At 34.6% G+C, this 15,452-nt stretch overlaps 1 protein-coding gene and 1 long non-coding RNA gene across 10 annotated transcripts in view; one reads left to right on the top strand and one right to left on the bottom strand.

Moving 5' to 3' along the window:
- The window catches only part of LRRTM4 (leucine rich repeat transmembrane neuronal 4), a 706,001-nt gene that overhangs the window by 486,408 nt on the left and 204,141 nt on the right, over nucleotides 1-15,452 (bottom strand). The gene's annotated exons all lie outside the window — the stretch shown is intronic.
- LOC112664276 (uncharacterized) overlaps nucleotides 1-15,452 on the top strand; it is a 111,769-nt gene that overhangs the window by 26,873 nt on the left and 69,444 nt on the right. The window lies entirely within an intron of this gene.

Raw genomic sequence — 15,452 nt, 5'->3', positions numbered from 1 at the left:
TTTTCTGGAAATTCTGGAGATAATTTTTATACAAAGCCAAAATTGAAATAAACAACATGATAGTTAATAAACCAAAATCATGAACTAAGAATGCATTGGCCAATTGTCTCCACAATTTAATATCATGAAGTTTACAACTAATCTTTCATTTATCAAAGTGTTTGTTACTATCATTATGGAGGAAAAAATAACTTGAATAAAAAGAATACCATTTTTGTATTCATTTTTCCAATAAAAATGGAATTTTCTTGCACTGTAAACTATTATCCTGCCTCTCTATTAATTGTAACTCTAACCTAACAGTGCTAAGCATTTATTATTGATTAAGGTCTATGAGCAGCATCTAAAATGATTTCTAAAACATACAGAAGATGTTGTATAAAAATGTTTGTATAGGGGTGCCTCAATGGCTCAATTGGTTAAGCATCTGATTCTTGGTTTCAGCTCAGGTCATGATCTCAGGGTCCTGGAATCAAGCCCTGCATTGGGCTCTGTGCTCAGTGTAGAGTCTGCTTCTCCCTCTCCCTCTGCTCCTCCTCTTGTGTTATTTCTAAAAGAAATAAATAAAATATTTAAAACAATGTTTATGTAGAACATTATAGAAAAATGTTCATACAATGTATAAAAATGTTCTTTTAATCAAATAAAGGGATATTTCCAATGCAGCTGAAATACAACTTAAGAAAAGAAATATAAGAATAACTAAAATTTTAATATAACCTCCTATATGGTTGTTTGCAACAATTCGAACCAGCTTTGTTGAGAAGAGAAATGCACAACGGTTCTTTCTACTTGTCATTTATATATATACTGATCACAATTACATTTACTTCATTACCACATTACGTGTGGTGAAAGATAATTTCAATTTCATAACAATTCATAGAAGATTCCTAAACTATAAACTTCAAAATTTAGTCTCATGACTGGGAGAACTGGAATACTATTTCCTTTTCATATGGTAAGCAGAATATTTGCTACTTTCAGTCATCTATTTCTAAAATTTTGTGCATGAAAAATAAAAGCCTATCTAAGAAAAACCCTCCCACTATCCACTGTAAGATACCCTAAGACTCTAAAAGGTGGGCAAGGGATCCTTGGGTGGCACAGCAGTTTGGCGCCTGCCTTTGGCCCAGGGCGCGATCCTGGAGACCCAGGATCGAATCCCACATCGGGCTCCCGGTGCATGGAGCCTGCTTCTCCCTCTGCCTATGTCTCTGCCTCTCTCTCTTTCTCTCTCTGTGACTATCATAAATAAATAAATAAATAAATAAATAAATAAATAAATAAATAAATAAATAAACAAACACTTTAAAAGGTGGGCAATAAATCTAGAGGAGTTTATTCATTATAACTTATTGAAAAGACATACTTCTAATCTCTCAAAGAAAACATGTTGACAGTTATATGGAAACATAACAACACATTGTCACCAAATGTAAGGATATGTCAGATATTGTTGATTCTTTAAAGTTTATTTGAAATACATGTAGTTTATCACACTACTTAAAAGCGATGTCTTCTAGAAAACACTGGGTTACTTTATATCTAATTTGTAGAAATGATTATTCACAAGCCTTCTTCTTTCATCAGAGCTATTACAACTAGCACACCTATACTAATCTTTCAGTTCTACTATTAGAAGAAAATAGAAATATTCTAAACTTTGGTTGGATTTCATAAATATATTTATATAAAAGACAGGGGACAAAATATTAAGTATTAAGACAACTTAGCATTACATCCTAGAATTGTGGCTGAGGGTCTATCAAAGATTAGATGGGTATTTTGGGGCTAATTTGCTGAACATGTGGCTCAATTCTTCATTTGTAATATAGAGTGTATAATAAATAACACATAGGGTTTTAGTGAAGAATAAATTATAACAACAATGTGTTCCATTTAATATAGCATCTAGCACAAATAAAGTTCTCAATTATTGGTTGCTACTGCTGTTGTATGTAAATCAGATACATACAACATGCATGCATATCATCACTTATTGGTTAATCACTACTCCTTATAAAAGGACTTGACACATATATTTAATGTGCACATTCATATGTTCATTTTGTGCTTATCAATTAACCTTGAAATGAACATCAGCATCCTCAGGCTTTATAGTTAAAAATAGTAATACATACTGAGTTAAAAGGCAGATGTAAATCATAATGACAATCTAATCGTAGCAAACGAAAAAGCACTTTGACTCTACATAGATGGACTTAAAAAAAAAAGATATAAAGCCATACAATTTTCTCTTTTAAAGCTACTTGGGGGCAGCCTGGGTGGCTCAGCGGTTTAGCACTGCCTTCAGCCCCAGGGTGTGATCCTGGAGACCTGGGATCAAGTCCCATGGTCAGGCTCCCTGCATGGAGCCTGCTTCTCCCTCTGCCTGCATCTCCGCTCTCTCTCTGTGTCTCTCATGAATAAATAAATAAAATATTTAAAAAAAATAAAGCTACTTGGACTTTTTGGTTTGTCGAGGATTAACAGTACAAATATAAACCTATCATAAAACACTCCTTATACATTTTCAATGTACTCTGAAAAAGATAATTCATGAAATTTTTAACATTACTTATTCTCTTTAACATATTTATGCTAGTTTGCAGAACAATGGATAACGTTTATGTTTTTAATTTTAAAACCAGTGAATGTTGAGAATTTCTAATTTTTAGTTTATATGATAAAGTCATTAAATTTGAAAAACATAACACCATAGCTAAAGAAATAAATTATTGCCAAGAAGAACATAAGTAGGCACAACTAGCATGATATATTATCAGAAAGCATTTAATAACTAAGGATGATGTTCAATGAGGTTTTGCTCTGGAAAGCTGTATGTCCCAGAAAGATTCTTTTATGTCATTATGTCATATAGACTATATCAAGTACTAGTAACTACTAACAAAATGTAATACTGCACAAATTACCAGAGCCATCCTTTTTATTAACATAACTTTATGAAAAATAAGAAAGCTATGGCTAAAACTATCATATTAATATCCTTCTGAGATTTAAACTATAATTGCAGTCACTTTTATTTTGTCCAAGGAGATACATGAGGAATGTAAGAGACAGCTGGCAATCCACTCATGTAATTATATTTTTCATTATGTTTCAATTGTTAGGCAGAATTTTTGCTAATAAAACTGAAAATGAACAATATTAAACTTGGTTATTCTTATGTCACAGAGAGACTCTAACACAGGGTAAAAATGGCATATTGTGTTCTGTGATCTCTGCTCAAAGCTTATTTATAACATGGAGAAGCTAAAGAAACACAAGAAATAAAAGTTAAGACCTTGCCTAGCAACAGCTCAAAAAATGAAAGCTATGGACGATTCACCAGAAATGAGAAAAGGTGAAATCATTTAAAAACTATTTTAGACATAGTTTCTCAGTTTTGAAGTCATCTAGGTAGAAAAAGATTGCTAAGCAAAACTGAGCTCATTTTCCATGCATCAGAGGAGCGACTGAGGAATAGATAAAAATAAAGACATACTTTTCTAGTCATCACTGCAAGCTCACATCAAGGCAGTAAAATTTCCATCAGAAATAATCAGAAATGAAATCCACATTTAAAGCAATAAAATGTGAATCTAATACAAAAATAAAGAATTTGTCTCACAATACTATTCAGTTTTGATTCCACATGGCATCATGAGATCACTCCTCTTTTTGTTTATTTCAAGAAATAGTAGGAAATCTAAACTTTATTTTAAAATTTAAATAGTTTGTCATATATACTTATTTTTTTAGATTTTTATTTTTGTTTATATTTGAAAGAAAGCATGAGTAGGAGGGGCAGAGGGAAAAAGAACCTCAGGCTGACTGGGCACAACATCATTGAAATGTTGATTTCTTTGCAATTAGATCTCAAGATCATTAATAGTGGGACCCCAAGTTTTCCTCTCAAACAGCTATGATATAATGAAAACAAAAAGAGTTTTAAAGTCAGGATATGCTATTCGTATTGTTGTGAGGATTAAATGAAACAATACTAGTACCTAACACTTTATTGGGCAAGGGATGTATTCTCAATAAATATTTGCTTACTTGTATTCTGATTTGTAATATCCCATGGGAACTTATTCAATAGTAGAAGGGACCTGTGTTAGCAGTAACAGGTGGAATTGCTACAAGTTATTCCAACACCCTTGATGAGATTTCTGCAGTAGTTTTGAGTAAAACATCTATATACACATCCCTTCTTAGGACTGTGGAATGATTTTGGGGGGATTACTATCAAAGAAATATCCGGATATATCTGGGTAGCTCAGCGGTTGAGCGTCTGCCTTTGGATCAGGGGGTAATCCCAGGGTCCAGGATCAGGTTCCGCATTGGTCTCCCTATGGGAAATCTGCTTCTCCCTCTGCCTGCGTCTGTCCTTCTCTCTCTGCCTCTCATGAATAAATAAATAAAATCTTAAAAGAGAGAGACAGAGGAAGAGAGAGACAGAGAGAGAGAGATTAGGGAAAGGATGGGACAGGACCACTTTGTATGGAAATGATGGTAGGGTAATACAGTCTGTCTTAATAAATCTAGTCTTTGGCTGAAAAGCCACTATGCCTGACAGCGGTGGGAGAATAAAAGGGAGAAACAACTCTCAGAAGCTTCTAGGTACTGAGTAAAGTAGGGTAGATATGCTAGGCTCTGTCACTCTTCAGGCTCTGTTTTCCTGGATGACTGCAATGCTGTCTATCTGCCTGCCCCCTTTATAACATTACCAGGGAAAATATAAACCTGAAAGTTTCAGTCACCTTCTTAAAACTCTCATGTCTTTTCTTCCTTAGAATAAAGTAAAAATTGTCACAGATTGGTAGGTATGTATTTTAAAGTAGATTTGATTGAAGTCATCAAACTTTAGCACAGAAGGCAGTTGTAATTCATATTTCCAAGAAGACAAAATCTTCTATATAGAGATAGAGATAGAGAAGAAAGACAAGTGATGAATAGGAATAAGTATGCCCACTGTGACCGCTGGGATCTTACCATGGTCTGACTGGTGGCTCAGACTTTTTCACATACAGGTTAGTATCCTGAAGTCCATACCTCTCTAACCTCAACACTCTTACCCCAGTGCTGATCCTGTGATAAACACTCAACAAAAATTTGCTAAATGAATGAAATGAGTTCCAAAAGAAGTGAATTCCAAGTTTCAGAATACAGAAGGAAGAAGCGTCAAGTTTAGTGGCAAGTGGTCCATAATCTAGGCTACTTTAATGGAACTACTTTTATCCATGAAATGAGTGAGCATGAATGAAAAAAGAAAAAAAAAAGTCAAATGATATACCTGAAAAATTCTTGAGAGTTAGTATGAATAGAAGCCAGAAAAATTAGGGAATGATAGCTCTTGCCTCTCTGGTTTATTACAATGGCTATCAGACTGTGGGTACTAATGCCACAATAACTAATAATTGTGTTAATATACTAACTGTCATACACGGAGCAAATAGCAAATAATTGGGCATTATACTCAGTGTTTTCCCAACATTATCTCATTTACTCTTTAAAATAACTTTGTAGAAATGGTATTATTTTGTCCTTTTCACATATATATAAACTGAGGCTCGGACGATTATCTTAGGTCACACAGTTGTACCTAGTGTAGCCAGGATGCAAAGAATGCCTTTCTGACTCCAAACCTTAATATGGTATATTAGATTTTGTTAAAACAATGTCTTTTAAGTTCTCTTTATAATATACCAAGAAATATGTAGTCTAAATTAACGATCCTTTTATTCATTCATAATGGATTAATTATCATACTAGGAGCATCATGTTATGTACATATATAAAAGAAAGGAACATTTGTAATGCACATCAATCTCTGAGAACACTGAACCGTATAAACTAAGGTTGAAAGATATGCATAAAACTCAATTATTTGAGATTATTTTATTGCTGTTTACCTCTTATCAAATTTCTTATATTTTTATGTTATAAATGCAAATCATGTATACTAACTAAAAGGCATATTGTAAATGCTTTCGAAATTATTGAGAACATGTTTAAAAGTGTGCTTGAACTTCATTTAAATTCTCAAACCCTGCAAATACTAATCTGACTACCTTTTTTCTAACTTCACCCATCTTAGAGACAAAGTTTCAATACAGGTAATGGCTAAAACAATTTATTGTGAAACCAAATATTTTGTAGTAAACTTCCTTCTCTATCTTGCTTCTCGTTTTTTAAAACTAGTGCCTGAAAATGGTTTGAAAGTTTATATACATTTTGCTAAATGAAGTGCTTTAGGCACTAGCAATTTGAGGTGCTTAATATTCAACAGGCATCGTCTTAAAAGTCAATGCATGTTTTAAAATTTTCATTGCATATCCATGTGTTATTGCCGAGCTCTTAAAAATCATTGCTTTGTTATGCTACTAAAAGTTGGCAAGATGACTTTTTCCTATAATACCTTCAATTTAAAGTAAAAAATGGTGGATGTTGTGTTTTCTGAAAACTGTGCAAACTGATATGCTTAAATGTATGACCAGAATGATCTCTTTCATGCTCTCATCTAAACCCCTTATTCTAAGCTTCTAAAAATATATCTATAAAGTCATTACCATTGATTCAGTATAGATTATTTTGAAAGTATACATAAGTCAAAATAATATCATGTGGTTATATTTGTCTGTGGAAAATGGATCACATCATTTGAAATCTCTATTTCCCTTAATCTTAACCATATGTGATGACCCTGTGTCCACATCTACATCTTCTTATTAATGGTTGCATATTACCCATTGTACAGATGCATCATAATTCGTTTATTCAGTCTCAGATATTGGGATATATGTTCAACTGGGTTCAATTACTCAAAATCTTCATCAATTCTGTACTTTTTGATCATACATAACATATATTATTTTAAGCAAAATTGCCAGGTGAAATGCCAGGTATGATTTTTAAAAAGAACTTTAGTATGCATTACTTTTGTGATATATTAACTAACAAGAGAAATAAATTTTGTACCCTTTTGCATCCTGCAGCATCTGACAGGTCACTTAACAATGACAGCTTGCAGGGACAATAGCTCACATCAGGATGGTCTGTAGTCTCCATGCAATAGTTCTACTGCAATTTACCATGGGTTTCAGATATTCCTGATCAGCCTTGTGTTGCAAAACCTTAAACTTGATAGTTTCCATTAAGTCACACCTGAGGCATTGGGAGCAGACATATCCCAAAATGATATGCAAATGTGACACCACTAGTATTCAAATGACTATTCAGCTCTGCAGCTGATAGATCCATAATATCTCTCTCCTCCTATCCTACCCAAAGCAGTTAACCTGAGGCCAATTAGGGATAAATGTAATGCAATTTTCTGTGATGTGGTTACCTTTCTAAGTTTGAGGATATGAGAAACAACTATGGAGAAAGTTTCAATACATGTGACCCTGATCTTCAAATGAAATATTTTTTTTTGTTCCTTCATCAGATTATAAAGTAATTAAATAGAAAAAAAATTAAATGCCAAGCAGTGAACTGCAATTGGTTAGATGAAATCCCTAATCTTCTTAATCATTTTTTGAAGTAAAATTAAATGCTATCTGTCATTTTGTTAGATAGGTCGTTAGCTAGGTTCTAACAGGAAGCCTGAAGGCCAACAGAGAGGGAATCATGGCCAGCTCCCTGGAAAATCAGAGGCCTGTCCTGGCAGCACTCCACAAGGGGCTGGATTAGACCAGAGAGGCCCCAAGATGGTGAGTGACAAGACAGGAAAACTTTGAACAAATATGGAAGAAAATAAAGCATGAAATCCTGCTTCCAAGAAATCCCTGCCTTAAGTACGATAATTCCACCCCCTTGTTAATAATTGTTGATGAAAGACACCTGAAACCCTGGGTTGCAGGGAACTTTCTCTCACTCTCATATCTGCCCTCTCACATCTCAAGAGTGTACTTTCACTTTAATAATTCCCCTGCTTGTGTTGCTCTGCTTTGTTGTGTCTATCCCTGATTTTTTTTTGGTGACAGACCAAGGGCCTTCAGTGTCATCTTTAGGACAGGCTGGGTTGAGGCGTCAGCGTCCCATGGTCTCCCCAGTTCATCTGGCAACAATTTCAAAAAAGCACTCTACATGATAGCTATATTCTGCTTTCATATATTTTGTAGTCCACTTTGGATACTAAAAGCCACAGAATATAAATGGTAGCAGACTAATCTGAAATCTTCTCTGAAATTTGAATTACTTACTAGCTACTTTTTGCTTATATCTATATTTCTTATTATATTTATCCATCATCCTAGATTTTATTTATTAACATATATGAAACAGGATTTTTTCTGTATGATGTAATGTTTTATGACTTGTGTTTGTTTTTAAGATTTAGTAATTATCATATATACATATACATGCATGCTACTTCTCTTATACATACACAAACAGAAGCACGTGATAATATGATTTTGGCATTTTACTGCTCCTATATAGAGAAAAGATTACAAAGAGTAATTATAATAAGACATTTGATGTTAAATAGGACTTTTTTATTATTAATAAAATGCAATACAAATCCATGGTAAAAAATAATACTAAATGAAATTGAAAGACACTAATACATCCCTTACTCATTTTTAGTTCTATCCCTAAGAGGACCATTTCAACTCTATTTTGATTTCTATGTTGGTGACTGCTATAATTCTCAATAATAGGCTGATATCTCCATTTCTTGATTTTTAACTTCAAATAATGCCAACTTACTAGCCCCTTTTAATTTGAGGAATTTAGTATATCCTCTTGCTTATCACTTTCTTCTTGTGAGTTTTACAGGTAGGTATTGCTTTGCTCATCTCTTTTTTTATGTCATGTGGAAAAAAGAAATTTTATTTTTCATTCTTATTATATATTTTTAAGTGAAATATAATTAGCATGCGGTTATATAGTTTCAGTTGTACAACATATTGATTCAACAATTCTATATAGTACTCAGTGCTCACCACAATAAGTGTAGTCACCATCTGTCACCATATTACATTATTAAATATTATTTGATGTGGTAAAACAAAGTCAGAAGAAAAATTATTATATTTCCTTACAACCTACAGCCCATTGACAAGTCCTTGAAACAGGAAGAGTGACATTCCTCTAGGAACTCAGCGCATCAATGTTACTAATTTGCTAAAGGCAATAAGCAATCTTTGCCTAACTCCCCAGGATTCTGTAAGTCTACTTTAACATATAAAAATCCCTTGGAAACTTCCTTTATCTCTACTCCCCCAAGATATATGTTGGTAAACATCCCCTTAGTATATCACCCATTGAAATATATCTGAAGGGTCTCATGACTCAGGATTTATTAGATAAGAATGAATGACTTTTCCCGCACAATAGCTAGCACCCTCAAAGTCGTGGAAAACCTGGTTCCAAAATTCCTTAAGAGACTTATGCTATTCCTAATACCCTCCCAGCTTGAGAGTATAAAACAGGCCATTCTTTTTGACCTCGTGCAATTCTTTTTGCCAATAGGTCCTGTCCCAGTGCTTTAATAAAACTATCTTTTTGCACCAAAGACATCTCAAGAACTCGTTCTTGTCCATCAACTATGAACCCTAACATCTTTCCTACATCACTATTGACTATATTCCCTATGCTATACTTTTCATCTCCATGACTTACTTATTTTGTAACTGCAAGTTTATACCTTTTAATCCCCTTTATTTCACCCATGTCTCTACCCACCTCTTTATCATTTTAAGTAAAATACATAAACACCCCTGTTGTTCTGTCATTTGGAACACTGTCTCTTAATCCACAGTATGTAAGAGAAGAAATAAATGCCATTATATTTTTCCCACCTCTCTTCCATCATCCCCGCTTCCTGACATCTATCAAAACCATAGCAATAGCAATGCATGTACATTGAGAAAGTCTGATACAAGACAAACCCATTCTCTTAAGCCAAACTGTTTTCTAGTAGTTTCTATCAAATAATACTGTTTGAATATTTGGGGTGTTGGTTAAGCACATCCCAAATCTCTATAGAATGCACCAATTTTGACACACACACACACACACACACACACACAAACCTCTACTAACATAAACTTAAAATCACAAAAGAATCTAATTTCAAATTCAGAATTGCAAAAACAAAAATGTACATAAAAGGAAGGGATACAAAGCCGAAACATTTCTATTCATTACCAGATTCAAGCAAAACAGAATAATACAAGTTAGAAATGAAAAGGCAAAAATAAAACTGCTTAATGATGATTCTTTGTTCACTCGGTCCAGTGAAGAAAGGCAGAAGCTGGAGTATAGTTCAAACCTTGCACAATTAAATGACATTAGAATAGCAATATGTCCTGAAAAAGTAAATGAACAGGTCTTTCAGGAAAAGTAGAATGAAAAACATCTCTCCTTTTCTGTCTTAGGACTTAGGAAATATAAAAATATGAGAAATGAACTTCACTGATCTCCCAAGCCATGTAAAAGAATCATCCTAATGCTGAAGATTTTTTGCAGAATTTCTATAAATGAGGTACAGATATGACCATAAAAAAAAAAATAAATAAAAAAAACAGCACACTCATCAAAGGCTGCCATGTAGCCTCTCTGATAAAATGGGACACACATGAGACAACATATAGTGGAGGAAATATAGACTGCAGAGACCCTCTGGTTTGGAAAGAGAAAGCCTGAAAGCCCAATCAGGTGGGGAGAGGTAGTAATTAATGGAAAACTAGCCCCTGGGGGATATTAACCACTGCACTGAGAAGACTGCCTGCAGTGGAATTCTTGGCAGTGTAGGTTTTTCAATAACAAAAGGTTGAAAACATACAGAATACCTTGGGAGCAAAAGGCTTAAGTAAACCATACCATACCCATATCATGGAAGGTTACGCCAATATTAAAATAATACCGTAGGGCAGGGATGGACAGTTAGGACCCACAGGTCAATTCTGGTACCTTCCTGCTTTTGTAAATAATTTTCAGAAAAGGAATTTGGCCCCTTCTTGTGTTTTAGTAGTATGGAACTAGCTAGCCTCAAGAAATATGGGGGCCTCATTCTAGTGCAGGACAGGCTCCAAAGTATTTCAAGGTTCTATGAGTTTAATAGCAGTTGTCTGGAAGGGAGACAACTGCTCATTTTCAACTGTGGTCTCACAAGCATGGAGAAACTGTTATTTTCATCTGTGCTCCTTCGATCAAGTATAGAACATCTGTCATAAGACTACTGTCCGATGTGGCAGCAAAGGCTGCTCTCAATATAAGAGCCCAGCAGCTGCTACAGGAAAGGACATCAGACAACTACAACCAGTATGTTGATACCTGTACCAGATCATGACCGTGAAGATTATTTTTTTAAATAGTAATAAGCTTTGCAGCATTGGGAATACCAAATGTGGAGGCTGAGAAAATTAAGGCCATTGCACCTTAAGTTCAGCGTTAGCACAAGTACAGCCATCTCAGGCCCCTGTGAATAAGAGCTGAACTTTACCTTACCTCAGTTGGGGGGGGCGGGGGACAGCTTATTGCCCTAGAAAGCCCCATATCAGAATGAGAACAGAGCTTAATGCCCTTGAAAGCCCCATATCAGAATGTAAACAGAACTTGAGAAATTCCTCTACCCCTTCTGGAGGTCCCCTAGACCAGCCCATAAAACTAAGCTGGAACCCACCTCCGGGTCCCAGTCCCTGCTCCATTGTGTTGGGTACACTTGGACCCAAGCTCGAGCTTGTCAATAAACCCTCGTGTACTTGCATCGGTGTTGGCTCCTTGGTGGTTTCTCAGATTCGCAATCTTGGGCACAACACAAAGATGGCCATATATGTATGCAATACAAGTGCATACACACTATATATGTTTGTGTATATATGTGTGTGTGTATATAGTGTGTGTGCATATATTACATATGTATGTGTGTGTATATATATGTATATATGTATATATATGTATTTATGTTTAGCCTGTCATTTGACCTATAATAGATTCTTATTCTCAAAGTCAGAATGTGATAATATATTTGATATATTTAAATCTCTCTCATAATTCATGAGTTTCATTTTCAGTATGAACTTAAGCCTTGGACTACAAAGTTCACTTTTTGTTGTTAAGTAGGTGTTTGAAAATATTGCTACTATAGAATATCCTCAAGCTACTTGAGGATGCTGAGGGTTTTCTTTTGTTTGTAAAAATTGAGTTGAATTCAAATGCAACTATGAAACAGTGCTTAACGTGAATTAACATATTAGAGTATAAGGCAGAAATCTGACAAACGCAAAATGACTGGCCCTTTAAAAAAATGTTCTCTGTATATCATTTTTGCATTTACTGAAACTGTCCCATTTCCTGAAGACTACAAAGAATAATATAAATGAAATGTGGAGTTCACAAGGAATTACTCTATTTAGAGTATCTAAGGGGTGAGTGCTGATGTGAAAACAAACAAGAGTCCTTAGGTTAAAAGCATAATCTCTGGAATCAGAAAAATTAGGATTGAATTCTGCTTACTGGCTATAGGAAATTGAGCACATTTCAAGTCCTCAGTTTGCTCAAAGTGCAGGCAGCTACATTACTACCTGCCTCCCTCATAAGGTTGTTTTGACAAGCAAATGCGTTACTAATTGTAAAGTGTTTAACATAGTGGATGGCGTATGTCAAAGACTGTATTATATATTGGTTGGGTAGATGGTGACAAGCATGAAGCTTAGTTGAAAGGCCGTAGTGGGCTACCAACATAGCAAGAAGAGTGAACAGGAAAGCACCAGCACTTAGGGAAGGGAAGAACAGATTGGTTGTAAGCTAAGGAATAGGCTAGACACAAACTTAAAAAAAAAAAAAAAAAAAAAAAGAATTCCAAAAGACACAAGGCTGTTGAGAATTCTAGCTTTGGCAGAAAATGAAGATAGACTAAAAATTAGAACAAAGTCTCACAAAATACTGAGTTGTCAGTAGAAACATAGGTAAGTTTTGTGTTACTCTTTCCCTGGCTATTCTTTTTTTTTTTTTTTTTTTTAAGATTTTATTTATTTATTCATGAGAGACACACAGAGAAAGGCAGAAACACAGACGGAGGAAAAAGTCTTCCTTCAGTGAGCCCCATACCGGACTCCATCCTAGGACTCCAGGATCACGCCCTGAGGCAAAGGCAATATCAAACAATGAGCCACCCAGGTAACCCACACTGGCCATTCTAAATGGATATGAGGCAATCCATGTAGGGGACATTGGATTCTAATTTTTTTCTCTTTATTATTCCACAAGTAATTAGCAGGCACAATATATTCTGCCTTCTTATCATCCCATAACATCTGCCTATACCCTAAATCCCCACCTGGGACACCCAAATTATTGAAACATGTGATGCTTCTTTTAAAAATTATCTGACTTCAATCCATTTCACTGCCCACATATCCCTGTCATTAATATGGAATTCTCCCATTTATTTCTCTCTCTTTTTAAGATTTTATTTATTTATTCATGAGAGACACAGAGAGAGAGAGAGGTAGAGACAGGCAGAAAGAAAAGCAGGCTCCATGCAGGGAGCCCTATCTGAGACTCAATCCTGGGACCCCAGGATCATGCCCTGGGTGGAAGGCAGACACGCAACCGCTGAGCCATCCAGGTATCCCTCCCATTTATTTCTCAATACCATATTCTACTCTACAGAAGTATATAATTCCTCAGTGTTAATTAGATGTCATTTAAATCCTCCAAATGATGTACAATTCATCTGCTTATGTTGCATTTTAGTCTGTTCTGGACTGTGATTGTTTTAATCAGTGAAAAATGCTATTATTTATTTTTTTAAATGCTATTATTCAATCCCATTCAATTACATCAACAAGGTGTCAAACCAATTATGTAAATGTGATTTTATTTTGGTGACATTACTAGATTTCAGATTAGTATGCAGAGCTTCAATTATCCACTTTTAACCTCACCTTAAAAATCTATTTTGAAGACAAAAACGATTCTCAATGTAAGTATTTGTTAGATAATATATAAATAACCTCTTATTTCACTACGGTTTATTGAACCTATATTTCAGCTATTTTAGCTCTGCATAATTACCTATGTGGTTCTTAAAACACACAACATACACACACACATGCTTCGATCCTTAAACCTTAGGTCCTTTCTAAAATTTTATCTGAGTAAATTTATCATCTAATCCTGAAAACAAAAAAACAAAAAACAAATTCCAATCCATATAACTTAAAACCAAAATAAAGATCTGATATAGTCCTTTTATAATCATACAATTTTAAGAGAGAACATCAAGTTCATGTTGAAATCAATGAATAAGGTCAAATGAGTTAGTACCAACAACTCTTCTTTGATCAGAGTGCTTGAAAATGAAGAAGAAAGCTCTTGGGAAAGACAATGTTACATGACTAAAATTAAGGTAAATAAATTTATACAAAAAGTATGCATCGCTTAGGTTGTTTTATTTCCTCTCTCATTAAGAAAATATAATATCATAGAGGTAGATTTGTCAGACTGCTTATATCAAAACCCACCTTCAATGAACAAAACAGCCACATGGGAACTGTAGCTATGATACCCTTCTCTAATTTTTCCCTTCATCCTGGCATCGACAAGCATCCTTGCTGTCCTATGTTCCTTTTTATCTTTAAAGACTAACACAGAATATCCTTCTTGTTCATCTTTTGCTATCCTGCTCATCTGTGTGGTACTTTTGCTTCCAATCTCTCCTCCACTTTGTTTCATCCCATCTGCTGTTGAAAATGTTCCTCTTGAAATTGAGCCAAAGCACTTTTCTTTGAATAAAAAAAAAAAAAAAAAATACTCCTAAATGTCAATGATTCATCATAGGTTATGTAGTAACATCCAAATTCCTTGAGAAACCATACTCCACTCAAAATCAGAGTATCTTAATGTATTATTACATTCCCCTTTGAACAAAAATCTCTTATTGTTTTATTGTAGAAGTATGTAGTAAAAGGAAAAACAAAAACATTGTAGTGAGGATTGTAGTGATAGTCATCAATTTTAACCAGAGTTCCATTGCTATCTCTAAATTGTTGATAATGGGGGATTCCTGGGTGGCTCAGCCGATTGGTGCCGGCCTTTGGCCCAGGGCATGATCCTGGAGTCCCGAGATCGAGTCCCACATCGGGCTTCCTGCATGGGGCCTGCTCCTCCCGCGGCCTGTGTCTCTGCCTCTCTCTCTCTGTGTCTCTCAATGAATAAATAAGTAAAATCTTTAAAATAAATAAATAAATAAGTAAGTAAATAAATAAATAAATAGTTGATAATGTGATTTATAATATATTATATGGCCAAAGAGGTAGGTTTTAGAGCATGTATATATTTCATGTGATTGTAGTGAACAAATGCCATACATATTTTAAATCAAGCTTATTTATAATATTCAAAGCATCTAGATTTTTATTTCATTTTCTTGAATGTTCAAATATAGGAAATATAATAGAAGGTCTCTATAATTATAGTATTTTTCATCTTCT

The sequence above is a fragment of the Canis lupus genome, chromosome 17 (assembly GCF_003254725.2).
Source record: "Canis lupus dingo isolate Sandy chromosome 17, ASM325472v2, whole genome shotgun sequence".
NCBI classification, from domain to species: Eukaryota; Metazoa; Chordata; class Mammalia; order Carnivora; family Canidae; genus Canis; species Canis lupus.
Note: the sequence above shows the minus strand (reverse complement) of the source record. Positions and strands in the feature narration are given on the sequence as shown.